The following is a 19,735-nucleotide window of genomic DNA, read 5'->3' as shown; positions in this document are numbered from 1 at the left end:
GGCTGCTAGACCCCGGCAGGAGGGACCGTTTTTATATCATGAGGATGGGTCATTCTTATCAAAATATCAGTTCATTAAAGTGTTTCATAGGTGCTTGGAGGAAGCTGGCGCAGTTATGCAGGACATTCAAACCGGATTGGGGCTGCAACAGAGGCGGTGGTGGGAGGTTTGAACTCAGAAGTTTTAAAGAGGATTGGCCGGTGGGAGTCACAATGGTACCCGTCTTATATTTGACCTCATGGGAACGAGGGAACTAAGCCTTCTGGTAACTGAAATGTGTCAATAACCTATGTTTGCTTTGTTGCAGGGCAAGTTCCACTCTAATCTGGATTCTAGGCCACTCTCATGTTCACTGGGGAGCGCTGTGAGCTGATAGACTAACTGACGGGAGACAGTTGGGTTACACAAAAGAAATGGCATCAATTAGGTGGCTGGGTTTTAGGGGTTTGGTATGGAGGTGGGTACTTCACGATTTTCAATGAGCAGTTCACATCCATAGAGCCCAGGATATTTTAGTCTTGCATGTAGGGGGTAACGACCTAGGAGCATGCTCTGGAAATGGATTGGCTAGCAACATCAAAAAAGATCTGATGCAGCTATGGGCGGCCTTCCTGGGAATATAAGTAGTGTGGTCTGACATTGTACTTAGGAAATTTTGGCGGTGCCAAGGGTTAACAAAGCTCGCACAAAGGTTAATAAAGCAATATCCAAATTTGTAGGGGGGAATGGTGGTAAACCATGTGGGTCTGGATTAAGAGGGAAATTATTTTTGGTTGGCAGATGGCATGCACTTAAATGCAGCGGAGATGGATTTTTGGATTGCAGGGCTACAAAAAGGGATTCAAAGGGCCACAGCATTGCTGGTTGATGGGGTCTCGAGCACCTGAGGGGTCGAGGTGCTCTCGGTGTGGCATTGGTGGGTCCTCAAAGTTGGTAATAAATTGTAAGTGGGGGTCACATTAACATGAGGTTTGGGTGACACACGGCGATGGAATGTCGGGGTCACATGGTCATGAGTTTGGGTGATACCCGGCGACAGAACATCAGGTTCACATTAAGGCCGCCGTCACACATGCGAGTTTTACGGACGTAAGAGCGCAGAATCTACGTCCGTAAAACTCGCAAAAAATACGGCACAATTATTCTCTATGCCCCTGCTCCTATTTGCCGTATTTTACTGATCAGTATTATACGGCTTTCTACGGCCGTACAAAATCGCAGCATGCTGCGTTTGTCACCGTACTGCGCAAGAAATACGCCAATGAAAGTCTATGGAAGCGTGAAAAATACGGATTACACACGGACAAGCAGTGTGACTTGCGAGAAATACGCAGCGCTGTTAGAGAGAAAAGCCGGTAATTCAGTGCGGTGTACAGTAAAATCACACTGACAGCTTACAGTAGAATAGGTAGAATAAATGTGTACACATAGAATAGGTATATATATATATATATGTCAGTGAGACACATATATGTATATATATTAATATTTATTCCAGCGCTAGACAGCTTGAAAGCCGGTAATTCAATTACCGGCTTTTTCCTTCTCCTTCCTAAAACCCGACATGATTTGAGACATGGTTTACATACAGTAAACCATGTCTTCTCTCCATTTTTTTTGCAGATTCCACACTACTAATGTCAGTAGTGTGTATCTGCAAAATTTGGCCGTTCTAGCTCTTAAAATAAAGGGTTAAATGGCGGAAAAAATTGGCGTGGGCTCCCGCGCAATTTTCTCCGCCAGAGTAGTAAAGCCAGTGACTGAGGGCAGATATTAATAGCCTGGAGAGGGTCCACGGTTATTGGCCCCCCCCTGGCTAAAAATATCTGCCCCCAGCCACCCCAGAAAAGGCACATCTGGAAGATGCGCCTATTCTGGCACTTGGCCACTCTCTTCCCATTCCCGTGTAGCGGTGGGATATGGGGTAATGAAGGGTTAATGCCACCTTGCTATTGTAAGGTGACATTAAGCCTAATTAATAATGGAGAGGCGTCAATTAGGACACCTATCCATTATTAATCCAATACTAGTAAAGGGTTAAATAAAACACAAACACATTTTTTAAAATTATTTTAATGAAATAAAAACAATGGTTGTTGCAGTATTTTATTCAACGCCCAATCCAGTCACTGAAGACCCTCGTTCTGTGAGTAAAAAAACATAATAAACCAACAATATACTTACCCTCCGCAGATCTGTAACGTCCAACGATGTAAATCCTTCTGAAGGGGTTAAAACATTTTGCAGCAAGGAGCTGTGCTAATGCACGCTGCTCCTCGCTGCAAAACCCCAGGGAATGAGGCTAAAAATAGATCAATGATCTATATTTAGCTACATTTGCGGTGAGGCGCCCTCTGCTGGCTGTTCATAGATCGTGGGAAATTACCTAGAAAGCCAGGGAGCTTTCTAGGTAATTTCCCACGATCTATGAACAGCCAGCAGAGGGCGCCTCACCGCAAATGTAGCTAAATATAGATCATTGATCTATTTTTAGCCTCATTCCCTGGGGTTTTGCAGCGAGGAGCAGCGTGCATTAGCACAGCTCCTTGCTGCAAAATGTTTTAACCCCTTCAGAAGGATTTACATCGTTGGACGTTACAGATCTGCGGAGGGTAAGTATATTGTTGGTTTATTATGTTTTTTTACTCACAGAACGAGGGTCTTCAGTGACTGGATTGGGCGTTGAATAAAATACTGCAACAACCATTGTTTTTATTTCATTAAAATAATTTTAAATAATGTGTTTGTGTTTTATTTAACCCTTTACTAGTATTGGATTAATAATGGATAGGTGTCCTAATTGACGCCTCTCCATTATTAATTAGGCTTAATGTCACCTTACAATAGCAAGGTGGCATTAACCCTTCATTACCCCATATCCCACCGCTACACGGGAATGGGAAGAGAGTGGCCAAGTGCCAGAATAGGCGCATCTTCCAGATGTGCCTGTTCTGGGGTGGCTGGGGGCAGATATTTTTAGCCAGGGGGGGGCCAATAACCATGGACCCTCTCCAGGCTATTAATATCTGCCCTCAGTCACTGGCTTTACTACTCTGGCGGAGAAAATTGCGCGGGAGCCCACGCCAATTTTTTCCGCCATTTAACCCTTTATTTTAAGAGCTAGAACGGCCAAATTTTGCAGATACACACTACTGACATTAGTAGTGTGGAATCTGCAAAAAAAATGGAGAGAAGACATGGTTTACTGTATGTAAACCATGTCTCAAATCATGTCGGGTTTTAGGAAGGAGAAGGAAAAAGCCGGTAATTGAATTACCGGCTTTCAAGCTGTCTAGCGCTGGAATAAATATTAATATATATACATATATGTGTCTCACTGACATATATATATATATATATACCTATTCTATGTGTACACATTTATTCTACCTATTCTACTGTAAGCTGTCAGTGTGATTTTACTGTACACCGCACTGAATTACCGGCTTTTCTCTCTAATATATGTGTCTACTGACACATATATATATATATATATATATATATATATATATATAGACAGTATATATATATTTTCTTTTCTTTTTGGGACACATGGATCACTTCTATAGCGGTATGTTGGTTTTGCTAGCCTGCGAGAAAACCACGCAGTACGGATGCCATACGGATTACATACGGAGGATGCCATGCGCAAAAAACGCTGACACACCCTGCCTACGGAGGAGCTACGGACCACTTTTTTCGGGACTTTTCAGCGTATTACGGCCGTAATATACGGACCGTATTGTTTTACGCTGTGTGTGACGCCGGCCTAACAGTGTGGAGGCAACCTCGTCCCTTGGTTTCACGGTGGTCCTGAGCTTAAAAAAGAAACGCGGCTAGGAGTAAGGGAGGGAAGGGGCAATACCATGGAAAAACACCAGACTTTTGTAGCTATGAGGAGCTCACCAAGTGTCTTTTAATTATTAATAAATTGGCTGCTGTGGCCATAATTGTTAAACAAAGAAAATGGTTGCTTGTCCTTTGTTTTATTGGGGGTGGGGGGAAGAGGGAGGAACCTCCGGAGAGAGGTGGGAGGGGAATTAAGGGGTAGGTCACATATACTCGACCTTTCCAGAGTCATGACAATGTGCTAAGGAATGAGGACTAGGAAGACATGTCTGTATGCTGTGCTCTGTATGGGACACATCATTGCAGCTAGTCCCCTTTTACCAGTTCAGAGACAATTGCAAATTAAGATGTAGCAACTGTAGAGAGGAAAACTGTTGATAATGCAAGACATAAGTCATACAGTATTCATGATAGCTAATTCAGAGATGTTACTTGAAAGATTTAACCCTTTGAAGGTACAAAGAAAGTTCAGGAGGTCATTAAGAGAAAAAACATCTTTCTATTTTTGCTAACAGTCATCTAGAATTGGTCATTCTGTTCGTATAAGATTGTATTCTTTCTAAGCATTGTCATGAGTGCTTTACTGCTTTACCCAGATTCAGGGTGCATCAGGCAAGTACTGGATAATGGTGACAGATAGCATAGCCTCAATGAACAGAACAAAGACTAAGAGCCTTATGGATTTTGCTTAGCTATGTCAATGGGTTATGATTATGGAAGAAAAGGACACAAGGCTTACGTAGCAGGCTAACATGCCCCAGGCCTTTCATGTGTTCAGTAACTGCATATTATATATCCAATGCCTACTTTCAATGTCCTTCAGGTGGTAAGAATGAGGACAGGTACTTATTGGACCATATTACTTTTGGTTGAGATGGATATGAAGGGTTTAATGCATCTTTCCCACACCTATTTTCTGGCCATAGCAGGTGTATCATCGGATTTAAAACTTTTTAGCTTCAAGCTAATATTTAAGGCTTCTAACCTTATTCTCTTTGGTCAGGAAAAATCTGATGTATTCATTGATAGGACCTTACCATCAGGGATCAGAGACGCTATGAGGAAACATGAACAGGCAACAACTTTAAACAGAGGCCTTGACATACATAAGAGCAGTGTATCTTAAGAAACACCTGAAGGAACAAGTTTTCAACCAGAGTGTGGCTAGGATAAGTGAGCACTCAGTGCGTCTGCAGTTCACATATGCATAGGCAAGCTAAACGCCCTTTATACTTGGATGCATAAATTCGATAAAACAATGATCAGATAGTACCTTATTCATTTTCCAAGTGAATGCAAACAAAATGTTTCTTTAATTTATATATTTTTTTTTCAGTTTTGTCTTCAGAAGTTATCGTATATGATACAAACAATACAAATGTGCGGTATGTTACTTTGGTCCCGATTTAGATCACTTCATGATCACCTCAAATTGCTTATATGCAGGTTTTGCTAAGAAATGTTGGCAGAATGCCAACACATATAGGCAAAATGCAAAACCATATGACCAATTTTTGTATACCATTAGTACATATTTGTAAGATTTAAAAATATCGGTACACAATAATTTTAAAAAGCGTAATATTTACCTTCAGTTATGTTTTCGTTTATTTGGAACAACTAATATCAGGCTTTTATAATATTCAAACAAAGATACAAAGCTGTATTCATAAATGTTCTCCAAATTTGGATACAAATTTCTGCCTGAATATGTAATATAAGCCTCCTGACAGAGAAAGTATACATGCATATTATACATATATCACAACTTCCACATGAGAACTTAATCTGTATGTCAGTAAGATTTGAATCACATGTGCAGTTTTTTTAGTTGAAATAAGTAACATTACAACCATGTGATATGGCCCAGCACAATCTCCAGGTGACCTCTACTCTTATCAATATGGATGTGCATAGGATGCCTAAACTGTTAAACCCTGTGGTAGAGAAAGGAGCCATAGTCTCCCTGCCCCACACACAGAGCAGGAGTCATTTTCGTTGGGCACTGAGGTGAAATTGTTATTCTATGGAGGATCTTGGGTCATACTTGTGTACATTCATTGGGCATTTTTATTTTTTAGAGGCGCTTGGAGCAATATTGTTAATTAGATGATTAATGAACTTCATTACTTTATAGAGGCACAATAGGTATTATAGCTGTCAAAGGGGCACCAGAGAGAACTATTACTTTCTAGGGTGATCACAGAGGGAATTAATATTTTGCAAGGGAAAATTTTAGGGTCTAGAGTACACTACCCCCACAAAAACAGAAATATGACATCATAGCAACTGTTTCTCTTATTTTGCAATTGCCAGTGCCAGACTGATGAACATCCGTGGGTTCAGCACTTAACACACCAGCATTCATCAGTCTGGAAGGGCTGCAAGTAAGTGCCTAGTTAAATATCATAGTTTAACCCTGCTATTCTCCTGATTACCACTATACACTTGTTATCTTCCGGTCATTTTTGACCGGACCTAATAAAGTCTTGATTTTTAGCTAATTTAAGTGTTTTAATTGAATAATTTTTGTGGTATTATATTGTATGTGAACCTGGTTGTTTATAAACAAATGAAAAATGGAAAGAAAATTTTTTTTTTGTGTCAAAACATTTAACACGGCTTTATTGGAATATTTATGCATATTGCATATTTGCACATACAAAAATAATTATTCATCCAACTGTAAACTATAACTAATAACAATAAACTAAATGTAATTATATTATTTTCCAACAAAAAAAACCCCAAAAAATTAACAGTTCAGTTTTTTTATGTAAAATGATAAATAAGTCACACGGTGCAAAATTTACTGTTTGCAATTGTCAGAGGTATAATTGAAACGTCTTTTGCATAAATATTTTTCAAATCTGTAACATATCACATTTGATTTGTGATTGCTTGATGTTGGACAGAAGTCGCATTGTTTCCGTATTAGGCTGGTTGCGTTGCTGGTGGCGTCCGTGGGTATTGTAGCAGTGCTGGTATAAGCTGTTGGTTCACTTTCTTTATCTTGCTGTTGGATCCTGTGGACATTGGCTGCCACTCCATCAGCTCTGGGTGTTACCTTTCATTCTTCAATATATGGGCTAACCAGTGATTTTCCCAACTCCTCTATAAAAAAGTCTTTTCTTATATAGTTTATTTTTGTTCCAATTTGGGTCTATTTCCTTCCATAGCACGAATGCATTGTATGCTGACACATCACGCATATTGTAAAAAATCACCATTGGCCACCGATTTGTTTTGCGCTTACAGGTGTAAGTGCCTATCAGTTGATCTAGAGTATCAACAGCCCCTTTTGTAGCATTATATTCTAAAATGATTTCCGGTTTTCTGTCATCTCTATTACTGATTTCACTATCATGATGCATTGTGCTCATCAGAATTACCTGCTTGTGTTTCTTTGGGACGTAAGAACCTACTGTGGTATCCTTAGTAAAATAAAACATAGAACTATAAATGTCTCTCTTACTGAGAATACCTTGCGGCAGTTCTGGCTTATTTTTTCTAATAGTACCCAACATGGTCATTTTTCTTTTCACGAACATCTGCCCTAATTGATATGATGCAAAAAAATTGTCACATGTGACATTTTGTCCTTTGAGTTCCTGGGTCAATTCCAAGACTACTCGCATGCCTTGATTTTTTTCGGCTCTTTCTCCAGCTTGTTTTCCTATGTATACCTGTGCATTTAGAGCGTACACACTTTTGCTGTCGCACAGAGTCCATATTTTGATGCCGTACTTTGCAGGCTTACTTGGAATATACTGCCTGAACAGACACTTACCTCTGAACGAGACTAATTGCTCATCTACAGTCACATTGTCACCAGGATTATAAAATATTGGTAGATTTTCTACCCATTTGTTCCACAAATCTCTTTATTAGTACTCTTTCAGGTCAGCATTTCACAGAAATTAGATCAGGGAACACAAGTAAAAAAAGAGAATATGTTCATTTACAATATGAAATGTTGAGAACTGAATTGAACTATTTTACAGGAACAGCAGAGTAAAATATTTGGCACATAACTATACTGGAAGGTAATCCATCAGCAGTATTGTAATGAGAAAATGTATGTATGTGTAAATCTGCATGGACCAAAAGGACCTAACTAAATTGATAAATAGTAGTAAATGTAATATATAGTCCAAAATGAGATTATAGCTCCTTTATTTTACTCATAAAATGGCTGGAGATCACTATAAAAGGCTATCGGTCATTTCTGACCGAAGAATACAAGTGTATAAAAAATTGTGGAGCAAAAAGTAAACATAAAAAAAATATAACAATACGCATAGTAAGAACCCCTCAAATGAGGATAAGTCAATCAACCACAAGTTTCAGAACCGCATCTTGAATATTTAAAAAATATTAAAGTTCAAAATCGGTTTTTGACCGAAGACAACAGCAGGGTTAACTCAAGATCACATTGGTATTTTGCTGATTTTATCTTTCTGGTTTATCCCCATTTAATATGTGCCCCATGGACAATGCTTCCAGGTATGCATCTTCTGAGATGTATGCATGCCGTTTGAGGGTGAATATATCTGCACTCAATGTCAGTGAGTTACATGTTTGGAAGCCCAGATAATGGATCTAAATGTGCAGCTGGCATCACTCGGGAGCATTGCAAACCTGGAGAGAAGATTAGAGCTCACTGAGCATGCTCTGGATGGGACCAGTGATATGGAGGATGGTGGAGGTGGGGAAGATTAGGACTCAGAAGTAGGCAGCTGGGTAACAGCTACAAGAAAAGGTAGGGGAAAGAGTGCCAGGGAGCCAGTCCTGATCCAGCACAACCTTGTAAATATGTCTGTTTGGCTGATATTAGGAATGCAGCCCCAGGACTAGAATTGCTAAAGCAGGACGTTGCTTCTAGCAGCCAGGAAACCAACTGCTGTAGGAAGGAGGGAAATAGGAGTGCAGCAAAGGCCATATGGATGTTGGTGGTAAGGGACTCTATAATTAGGAGGACAGACAGAGTCATCTGCCGCCGGGACCGTGAATGCCGAACAGTGTGCTTTTTGCCAGGTGCTTGGGTTTGGCATATTGCGGATCAGATAGACAGATTTCTGGGAGGGGATAGGAAAAATCCAGTGGTCATAGCACACATCAGTACCAATGACAAAGTTAGAGGGAGGTGGAAGGTCCTTAAAATTTATTACAGGAAACTAGGAAAGAAGCTGAAAGCCAAGATCTCTAAGGTGGTGTTTTCAGGTCACTAGAAATACAGCGGTAGCTTATGGAGATAAATAAGTGGCTTAGAAATTGGTGCAGGAAGGAAGGGTTTGTGTTCATGAAGAATTTGGCCAACTTCTCTTTCAGCTACAGGACGGATTGCACCTCAATGGGGAGGGTGCAGCTGTGCTTGGGGAAATAATGGTGAGACAGATGGAGGAGCTTTTAAACTAGGATCTGGAGTGAGGGAGGGTAGTTGTGCTAATAAGGGGATAGATAGAGTAGACAGAGAGGGAGACAGTAGGGATCCAGGAGGATTTAGGGGGTGCTGGGACATGCAAGGAACATAGGAAGTTGGGAAGGAGTAATAATTGTGCTAATAGTTATGTTTGCTGGCAAATGCAAGAAAGGAATGAACTGGAGACCCTTAAGTCAGCCACAGAATATGATTACATGGGCATTACGGAAACCTGGCTGAACGAAAGCCATGGCTGGATTACAAACATAGAGGGTTACACTACATTTAGAAAGGACAGGAAAGACAGAAAAGGTGGAGGGATGTGTATTTTTTATGAAATCTAACTTAAGACCAGTGCTCAATGATGACATTCGAGGAGCTGTAAAATGTAGAGTCAGTGTGGGTAAATGTATTGGAGTTTGCTACAAGCCTCCCAATATATCTGAAAAGGTAGAGGAGGAAATGCAGCAGCAAACTAAATATGGTCCTTATAAAGAGGATTTTTAACTATCCAGATATTCAATGGGTCATAGAAACTTCTGGTTGTGCCAAAAGCTGTAAGTTCTTATCCAAAATTCAGGGAAATTCCTTCTCTCATCTGGAAGATAAACTGACCAGGGGAAGTAATCTGCTGGATCTAGTTCTGGCAAATAAACCAGACACAATTTCTGATCTACAGGTCAAGAAGCATTTGGGAAGCTGTGACCATCAACTGGTAAGTTTCAAAGTAATGTTCAATCAAACATTCAAAAGGAAAAATGCAAAAACGTGGAATTTTAGGAAAGCTAATTTCAACAAATTAAGGGAAGAGCTTAATCGTGTAGGTTGGGATCATCTCATGGTAAATGGGGATACCGCCAATAAATTGGACGTGTTTAAGGATATACTACTGGACTCCTGTAGAACACGTATACCCTCTGGCAATAAAATGTCCAGTAATAAAAAGAAACCATTATGGATAAATAAGACAGTGCAAAGTTTAATCAGACTAAAACATAGGACATTCAAAATCCTGAAGGCCAAGAATACGAAAATTGCATTTCAGGAGTATAAAGATCTCAATATAAAATGTAAAAAATCAAGCTAGCAAAGTTATCCACAGAGAAACAAAACACCAACGACATTAAAATAAATCCCCAAATTTTTATAAATGTTTCAATGCCAGAAATAAAAATAAAAGATGGTATAGACCTCTTAAAAGGCGATAATAAAATAATTATAGAGAACAAAGAAAAGGATGAGACATTAGAAAGGCACTTTTCACCTGTGTTCATCAATGAACTGATTGTTTCAGAGATCATTCAACAAGGCAAAAATCAAAGTTCACCACCTGATATAACTAGTTTAACACAAGAAGACGTATGCCTGCGTCTGAGCAAATTAAACATGATTGATAAATGCCCTGGCCCAGATGGCATTCATCCATGAATACTGAGAGAATTGAGCTCAGTAATTGACAGACAGCTGTATCTTATATTCTTAGACTCTTGTGTAACAGTTATGGTGCCACAGGATTGGAGGATATCTGATGTGGTACCGATATTTAAGAAAGGTAAGAATATGGATCAAGGTAACTACTGTCTAGTAAGCCTGACATCAGTAGTTTGCAAAATATTTGAGGGCATTAAAAGAGATGACCTGAATAAATATATTGCAGAGAGTAATTTAATAACTGACAACCAGCATTAATTCATGAAGAATAAGTCATATCTAACTAACAAGTTGGGTTTCTTTGAGGAGGCCCTGCGATCCATATTTAAGTGTAAAATAAAGAATTAAAATAAAAAATATCGCTATACTCACCCTCGGACGCGCCCTGGTACTAACCGGGAACCTTTCTTCCTTCGAATCAGCGCTTGCAGGACCTTGCGGTGACGTCGCGGCTTGTGATTGGTCGCGCGACCGCCCATGTGACCACTCGCGCGACCAATCACAAGCCGCGACGTCACCGCAAGGTCCTGCAAGCGCTGATTCTTAGGAAGGAAGGCTGCCGGAAAGAAGCAGGGCGCGTCCGAGGGTGAGTATATTCCTATTAGGTATATTCCTATTAGGTATATACTCACCCTCGGACGCGCCCTGATTCTTTCCGGCAGCCTTCCTTCCTAAGAATCAGCGCTTGCAGGACCTTGCGGTGACGTCGCGGCTTGTGATTGGTCGCGCAAGCGGTCACATGGGCGGTCGCGCGACCAATCACAAGCCGCGACGTCACCGCAAGGTCCTGCAAGCGCTGATTCGAAGGAAGAAAGGCTGCCGGTTAGTACCAGGGCGCGTCAGGGGGTAAGTATAGCGATATTTTTTATTTTAATTCTTTATTTTACACTTAAATATGGATTCCGATACCGATTTCCGATATTGCAAACATATCGGAACTCGGGATCGGAATTCCGATACCAGATTCAGAAGATCGCCGACTTCATGGCCGACCCCACACAGGGGTCGGGTTTCATGAAACCCGACTTTGCCAAAAGTCGGCGACTTCTGAAAATGGCCGACCCGTTTCGCTCAACCCTAGCAGCCAACTAAATTATTTCAAGTGATGGAAGGCCTCTCATATGATGATAAAAAAGTTGGGCTTGTTTAGCTTAGAAAAAAATGCCTCAGGGGGATGTCATTTACATATATATAGACATATGTGTGGTCAGCTCAAACCACTGGAGCATGAATTTTCTTCCAAGGACCATATTAAGGACCAGGGGTCACACATTAAGGGTGGAAGAAAGGAGATTGACAGCTAAATAGGAAAGGGTTATTTACAGTTAGATCAGTCAGAATGTAGAATGCCCAGCCACAAGAGGTAGTAATGTCAAACACTACAACAGCTGTTAAAAAATGGCTGGATGATTTCCTAAATGCAAGTAACATTGTGTATAATAGTTAAATTAGTGACAAAATGTACAATTGGAGAAAGGTTGAACTTGAAGGACCTAGGTCTTTTTTCAACCTATGTAACGATGTGATCTCATCACTGGACCATGAAGGCCATGAAAGGGTTAAAACTAAGTACCCCCTCAGAGCATAATAAGGGACATTCAATGCAATTAACTTCACTACAAATTGAATTTCCAGTTAAAATCTTCGCAAACAGGTGAATTTGAGTTTTGCCAGATCCGCTCAACCAAAACTATCATGTTTATTGATGTCATGAGTGTCATTCCATGACTTTTCCATCTTTGTGCTACATGTTCAATTTGTCACAATTCCTTCGCTCAGTGTGAGCGACAGCTCAGTCATCAAATCTAGAGCAGGGGCATCCTGAGGTTGGGAGGTGCTGGTCTTCCTTCAGGTTTTCCCTGTTCCAAGTGATTACCCAGCTACTTAGCTAATGTTATGATAATGTAGCAACTCATTCAGAAAAATAGGTAACACTCAAAAAATTGCAACTGACCCTGCCAGTTACTGCAAAGACTAGAGATCCCGACCCGCAGTCCATAGTAGTATCTCTGTGAGCTGAGATAGCACTATCCACAGACTAGACAATGGCAACTTTGACTTATGCTGCCTGAAAGGTTGTCGAGTGCTTCACTTTCCTACTAAAGAACCGAAAGGCAGAGCAGAGTGTAAGTTGCCTACAGAAGGAAATGTATGCTGAAATAGAATAAGATGACACAATCAGTAAAACAAACAATGAAATGCAAAATAAAGGATTTAAGGGAACCTGTCAAAAATGTTGTCTGATATAAAATAACATCACCACCTTTCAGGCTTTATAGACAAAATTCTATAATGTTTATATCTGCCCACAAATCAACCTGCAAGACAAGAAAAAGACCTTTTATGATACTCACCTGTGGGGCGAGGCAGTCTAGTCCAATGGGCATTGCTATATTTGTGCTGTGACTAGGGCTCTTTGACCTTTGCTGACACCTTCTCATTGCAGTACTTTGCTCTACCCTCATTAAGGCCGAGAAGTATGTGTGCAAAGGAATGCGATGCCGGGGAGACTATGTGGATAAAATGGGGCCACGTCATTCATATGAAGCAAGAAGGAGGACAGCATCACAAATAGTAGGGATGTACCAGACCAAGACCAGAGACACCCATTAGACTGGACTGCTCTGCAGGTGAGTATAGTAAAGGTTCGCTTTAAGTAGGTGCTGTTAGAAAATATACCTCCCACTTCTTAAAAAGAAACAGAAGATAGGTGCATGGTAAAGAAGTTAAACATGAAACTATCACCAGCAGGAAATACCAACAGGGAGAAAGTGTATAAAACCGAACCCAAAAGTTGATGGTGCAGACAAATGAGTAAATAAAAACACCCATTAACTAAAATAAAGATTGCAGCAAGGATAACAAACTAAATACCAAGAAAAAGGTGTATCTGCTGTGGCTCTGCTGATAGAGAAGCTGACCACAAAGCACAGGCTCAAAGGTTTGAACTCAGATGCATGACAGCTAATCTGTCAGTCCCAGGTCTCTGCCAGTCTAAGTGTTTGCTTGGGGGTACATGTTTGCCTTGTATTCCTGTGCTCTGTTCATCTATTGCTGCCTGGCTTTAGACCTCATTCTGACCATCTTCTTACCTAACCTCTTTGCTCTGATCCGCTATCTTCCTGGTGTTTTGAACTCGGACCATGACCTTGCTATGCCTTTGTCTTTCACCTTTAGTTTACAACGTGCTCTCTTGGTATCTAACACGGGAATGTTTGATTACCCTACCCTAAGACTCTTGCCGAAACGCATCAACCAGTTACTGATTACCCTGATGTGATTTTTTTAAATGATTTTCAAATAAAAACAAGGATATTTTTATCTCAAGGATCCAGCATTACTTCTTTTTTTCTTTCTTTTTGGACTTACTCTACCCAATGGCCTATCCATGAGAAGTGACTAATGTAATACAATGTTGATAGAATCTATACAAACAGTATTCCTTGGCACTTGCAGAGTATTCTGCATCTTTTGTGAGTACTTTTGCATTGCACCAATAGCAGAACACAATACTATATGTTGCAATGTACATTTGTGAATATTTCTGCTTGGATCTTGGTTTTACATTCCAACATTAACATCTGTCCAATGTTATTGTTAAATAGCATAGACCATATCTTAATTATTCTTGCCTTTAGTTTATTTTGTAGTACTAGACCAAGAGGTGATTCTGTTTAGTGTAGGGTCAAATCCAAAGATATCACCTTTTTATTAGCAGAAGAACTCCTGCAGTTCAATTAAAGTGTGTGTGCAATATGTGCATGTGTACATACTCAATATTTACATATTTCATACTGCCAACATGTTTGTAGCATAGGGATGATTAGGTCCTGCCCAAGTCCCATCCAAAACCCCTTCTGACCTGTTTGGAAATGCACCTAGCCAGACCTGGGCCACCCAGGACTAACTTTTTTTTACCCTATTTTGTAATGTTTGTATTTGAACAATGTTGACTCTTCCGGAAATTTATTTGGGGAGCGTTAGGATGCATGGTATTTCTTGGGATTTGTAGTGGACTGTTGAATCTCTTTGGTTATGCAATGCAGCCAAAGCAGTGTGCTCATGAACATTTATTTTAGTTTGCTTGGATGTGCTGGCAGCTTTGTTTGTTGCATTATTTAACATGAGCTAGATATGGGTTACTTTTTACTTCCTCCCAGCGAATAAGACATATATCATAAATCTATTTTTATTCACAGAAAGCTGTATCTGACATCTACACTATTATACATAGCCCATTGGGAAAGCTGCAGTACAAAAATAAATTAGACGCTTGCTTAATAAAGAATTAAATATTATACTTTGTATTCATTCTCTTAAATTTATTAGCTACCATATGGCATTTTATTGTCTCATTTACATGAACTTGCCAAATGAGTCAATCTTAAAATGAAGGTAGTAAAACAAAAATCAATTTGTTCCTTCATGTACCAATGTATGCATTGAAGAAATTAATTTATTCTGTAGTATTGATTTATTTGACTTTGGTCATGAAGTTGTAAGTACTGTAGGAAGGCCAGGTAGGTTAGGGTTAAATCCTTCAGTATCTATCACTTTACAGAAAACTGTGAAAACTAGATTGAATGGTTTGTTTTATTCTTAACCGGGGGCTACTTAACTTATAGAATTATGCAAACCCTTGAATGGTAAACAGAACAGTGGGATGATGGTCCCTAACTGGGGTTGGTGACTGTGTGACTCTACAACAGACTAACTATAGAATAGGACCAAAATGACTTTCTTTGTCCATCGTCATACTTCTCTCCTGTTGATGAATAGAAAGAGAGACAGATCAAAGATTGGCAAATTTTGGTCAAGCCCCTGGACACACCCCAATCCATGCCCATTTACCATTTCTTTCTACCCTGGCAGGAGGAGATGTCAGAAGGGCGGAGGCAGTAAGGGACATTCAGCAGTTGCACGAGACTGCAGGGACTAGACCCAAATCCAAAGCTGTCCGCTGTATCATGGACTGTTGGGACTAGAGATGGGCGTATTGATTCACTGGACTACAGTCCAGTGTTCAAGTAAGTGGTATCTGGCAGCTGGATGGGAGGCCATGAATCTCTAAAGTTCCAGCATACCCAGTGTGATTTTTTATTAGTACGGGCAGCGCAATGTCATCTGTGCATCCTGCTTAACTCTAATTGGGACCTGTGTATTACTTTTTGTTCATTCATTCACAGTCTGAGCCTCCAGAACTTTCTTATCTTTATGTAGCTTCACTACAGGTCCTTCTCAAAAAATTAGCATATAGTGTTAAATTTCATTATTTACCATAATGTAATGATTACAATTAAACTTTCATATATTATAGATTCATTATCCACCAACTGAAATTTGTCAGGTCTTTTATTGTTTTAATACTGATGATTTTAGCATACAACTCCTGATAACCCAAAAAACTTGTCTCAATAAATTAGCATATCAAGAAAAGGTTCTCTAAACGACCTATTACCCTAATCTTCTGAATCAACTAATTAACTCTAAACACATGCAAAAGATACCTGAGGCTTTTATAAACTCCCTGCCTGGTTCATTACTCAAAACCCCCATCATGGGTAAGACTAGCGACCTGACAGATGTCAAGAAGGCCATCATTGACACCCTCAAGCAAGAGGGTAAGACCCAGAAAGAAATTTCTCAACAAATAGGCTGTTCCCAGAGTGCTGTATCAAGGCACCTCAATGGTAAGTCTGTTGGAAGGAAACAATGTGGCAGAAAACGCTGTACAACGAGAAGAGGAGACCGGACCCTGAGGAAGATTGTGGAGAAGGACCGATTCCAGACCTTGGGGTACCTGAGGAAGCAGTGGACTGAGTCTGGTGTGGAAACATCCAGAGCCACCGTGCACAGGCGTGTGCAGGAAATGGGCTACAGGTGCCGCATTACCCAGGTAAAGCCACTTTTGAGCTACAGAGAAGCAGCACTGGACTGTTGCTAAGTGGTCCCAAGTACTTTTTTCTGATGAAAGCAAATTTTGCATGTCATTCGGAAATCAAGGTGCCAGAGTCTGGAGGAAGACTGGGGAGAAGGAAATGCCAAAATGCCTGAAGTCCAGTGTCAAGTACCCACAGTCAGTGATGGTGTGGGGTGCCATGTCAGCTGCTGGTGTTGGTCCACTGTGTTTCATCAAGGGCAGGGTCAATGCAGCTAGCTATCAGGAGATTTTGGAGCACTTCATGCTTCCATCGGCTGAAATGCTTTATGGAGATGAAGATTTCATTTTTCAGCACGACCTGGCACCTGCTCACAGTGCCAAAACCACTGGTAAATGGTTTACTGACCATGGTATTACTGTGCTCAATTGGCCTGCCAACTCTCCTGACCTGAACCCCATAGAGAATCTGTGGGATATTGTGAAGAGAAAGTTGAGAGACGCAAGACCCAACACTCTGGATGAGCTTAAGGCCGCTATTGAAGCATCCTGGGCCTCCATACCATCTCAGCAGTGTCACAGGCTGATTGCCTCCATGCCACACCGCATTGAAGCAGTCATTTCTGCCAAAGGATTCCCGACCAAGTATTGAGTGCATAACTGAACATTATTATTTGTTGGTTTTTTTGTTTGTTATTAAAAAACACTTTTATTTGATTGGATGGGTGAAATATGCTAATTTATTGAGACAGGTTTTTTGGGTTATCAGGAGTTGTATGCCAAAATCATCAGTATTAAAACAATAAAAGACCTGACAAATTTCAGTTGGTGGATAATGAATCTATAATATATGAAAGTTTAATTGTAATCATTACATTATGGTAAATAATGAAATTTAACACTATATGCTAATTTTTTGAGAAGGACCTGTATATGACATCTGACTTTTAGGTGTCTGCAAGGTCATGTTCACAAGTTGCATAAATGTTGTGTTTGTTGCTTTTTGCAGGATCAAACTACACAATAACAATCTTCTCCCCCGCATCTGGTGCAGATGTGAAGCCGCATTTTTAATGTGTTTTTATAGTACAGAAAATTTTGATTTTGCACTTAAAAAAGTTACTGCAGTTTCTTATATGTATTTTATTTAGTCTCCTCATAGGAGCATTTTGAGAAAAAAAGCACCAAAACTGCACAGTTCAGCGGCGTTTTTAGACCACAGTGGACAAAGTTCACATGAAATCACATCCACTTTGCTTGGACAGTTAATCTCAGCAGAATTTTTGTACAAAGAAACCAGCAGAAAATACGCGGCATTTACACTACATGTGAACAAGGTTTAAATTTCAAAGCAAAGTGGATTTCATTCCATGAAATCTCTGCCCTCAGTGCATCTAAGGGTATGTGCACACGTTGCGGATTCTGCTGCGGATCTGCCGCGGATTGGTCGCTGCGGATTCACAGCAGTTTTTCCTGAGTTGACAGTACCATGTAAACCAATGGAAAAGAAAATCCGCAGTGCACATGCTGCGGAAAAAAACAAGTGGAAATGTAGCGTTGTTTATTCCGCAGCATGTAAATTCTTTGTGCGGATTCCGCAGCGGTTTACACCTGCTCCATAATAGGAATCCGCAGGTGGAATCCGCACAAAATCCGCAAAAAAACCACGGTAAATCCACGGTTATTCCACAGGTAATCTGCAGTGCGGGTTACCTGCGGATTTACCAAAATCAGTCTGGGAAAATCCGCACCAATTTCCGCAATATGTGCACGTGGCCTAAAAGCGCTGCTGAACTCTGCAGTAATGGTGCATTTTTTTCTCTATTGGTTTCATCTGGAAAAAAGGCATTTTTAGGCACAGAATCAAAGGTTTTCTGTACTATTAAAAAAATTGTTGAAAACTCTACTTCAGATCTGCACCAAAATCACTTCAAATAAAGTGGAAAACACATAAAAGAAATGCAGCAAACATACAATAATCAGAGAAGATTGTTATTGCATTGTGTGTTGAATAGTGTTGAGCGATACCTTCCGATATCCAGAAGTATGGGTATCAGATTGGATCAGCCGATATTCAAAAAATATCAGAGATAGCCGATACCAATACCCGATACCAATGCAAGTCAATGGGACACAAATATCAGAATGTAAATAAGCCCTTTCAGTCTTTCTACATCCCATTCCGGAGGGGGGAAGAGTGTGGGCGGTGCGTGGGCGGACACTGTGCGTGTCTGTGTGTGCGGGTAGGGTCTGTGCGGGCCTGCTGGGGATCTGTACGGGCCTCTCGGGGGTCTGTGCGGGCCTGCCAGGGGTTTGTGCAGGCCTGCCAGGGGTCTGTGTGGGCCTGCCGGGGCTCTGTGTGGCGTGCGGGGCTCTGTGCGGCATGCTGGGGCTCTGTGCGGTGTGCGGGGCTCTGTGCGGCATGCCGGGGCTCTGTGCGTGCCTGCGGGGGCTCTGTGCGGTGTGCCAGGGCTCTCTGCGGCGTGCGGGGCTCTGTGCGGTGTGCAGGGGCTATGTGCGTGTGTGCCGGGGCTCTGTGCGGCGTGCCGGGGCTCTGTGCGGCGTGCGGGGCTCTGTGCGGTGTGCGGGGCTCTGTGCAGCGTGCCGGGGCTCTGTGCAGCATGCCGGGGCTCTGTGCGGCATGCGGGGCTCTGTGCGGCGTGTCGAGGCTCTTTGCGGCGTGCCGGGGCTCTGTGCCTGTGTGCAGGCATCGTCCGATGGGACTTCGAGTCCCATCGGACAATGCCTACTACAGTGACAGTGATTGACACATTAGCCAATGATGGGACAGTTGTAGTCCCATCATCCAGCTAATGTGTTAAATGAAAAAAAAAAACATACATACTACATACATGCTACATACATGCTACATGCATACTACATACTATATACATTCTACATACATACTACATACATGCTACATACATGCTACATACATACTGCATACATACTACATACATGCTACAAACATGCTACATACATACATGCTACATACATGCTACATACAGTGGGGCAAAAAAGTATTTAGTCAGTCAGCAATAGTGCAAGTTCCACCACTTAAAAAGATGAGAGGCGTCTGTAATTTACATCATAGGTAGACCTCAACTATGGGAGACAAACTGAGAAAAAAAAATCCAGAAAATCACATTGTCTGT

This window comes from Ranitomeya imitator, chromosome 4, assembly GCF_032444005.1.
Source record: "Ranitomeya imitator isolate aRanImi1 chromosome 4, aRanImi1.pri, whole genome shotgun sequence".
NCBI lineage: Eukaryota > Metazoa > Chordata > Amphibia > Anura > Dendrobatidae > Ranitomeya > Ranitomeya imitator.
This window is presented reverse-complemented; position numbering follows the sequence as displayed.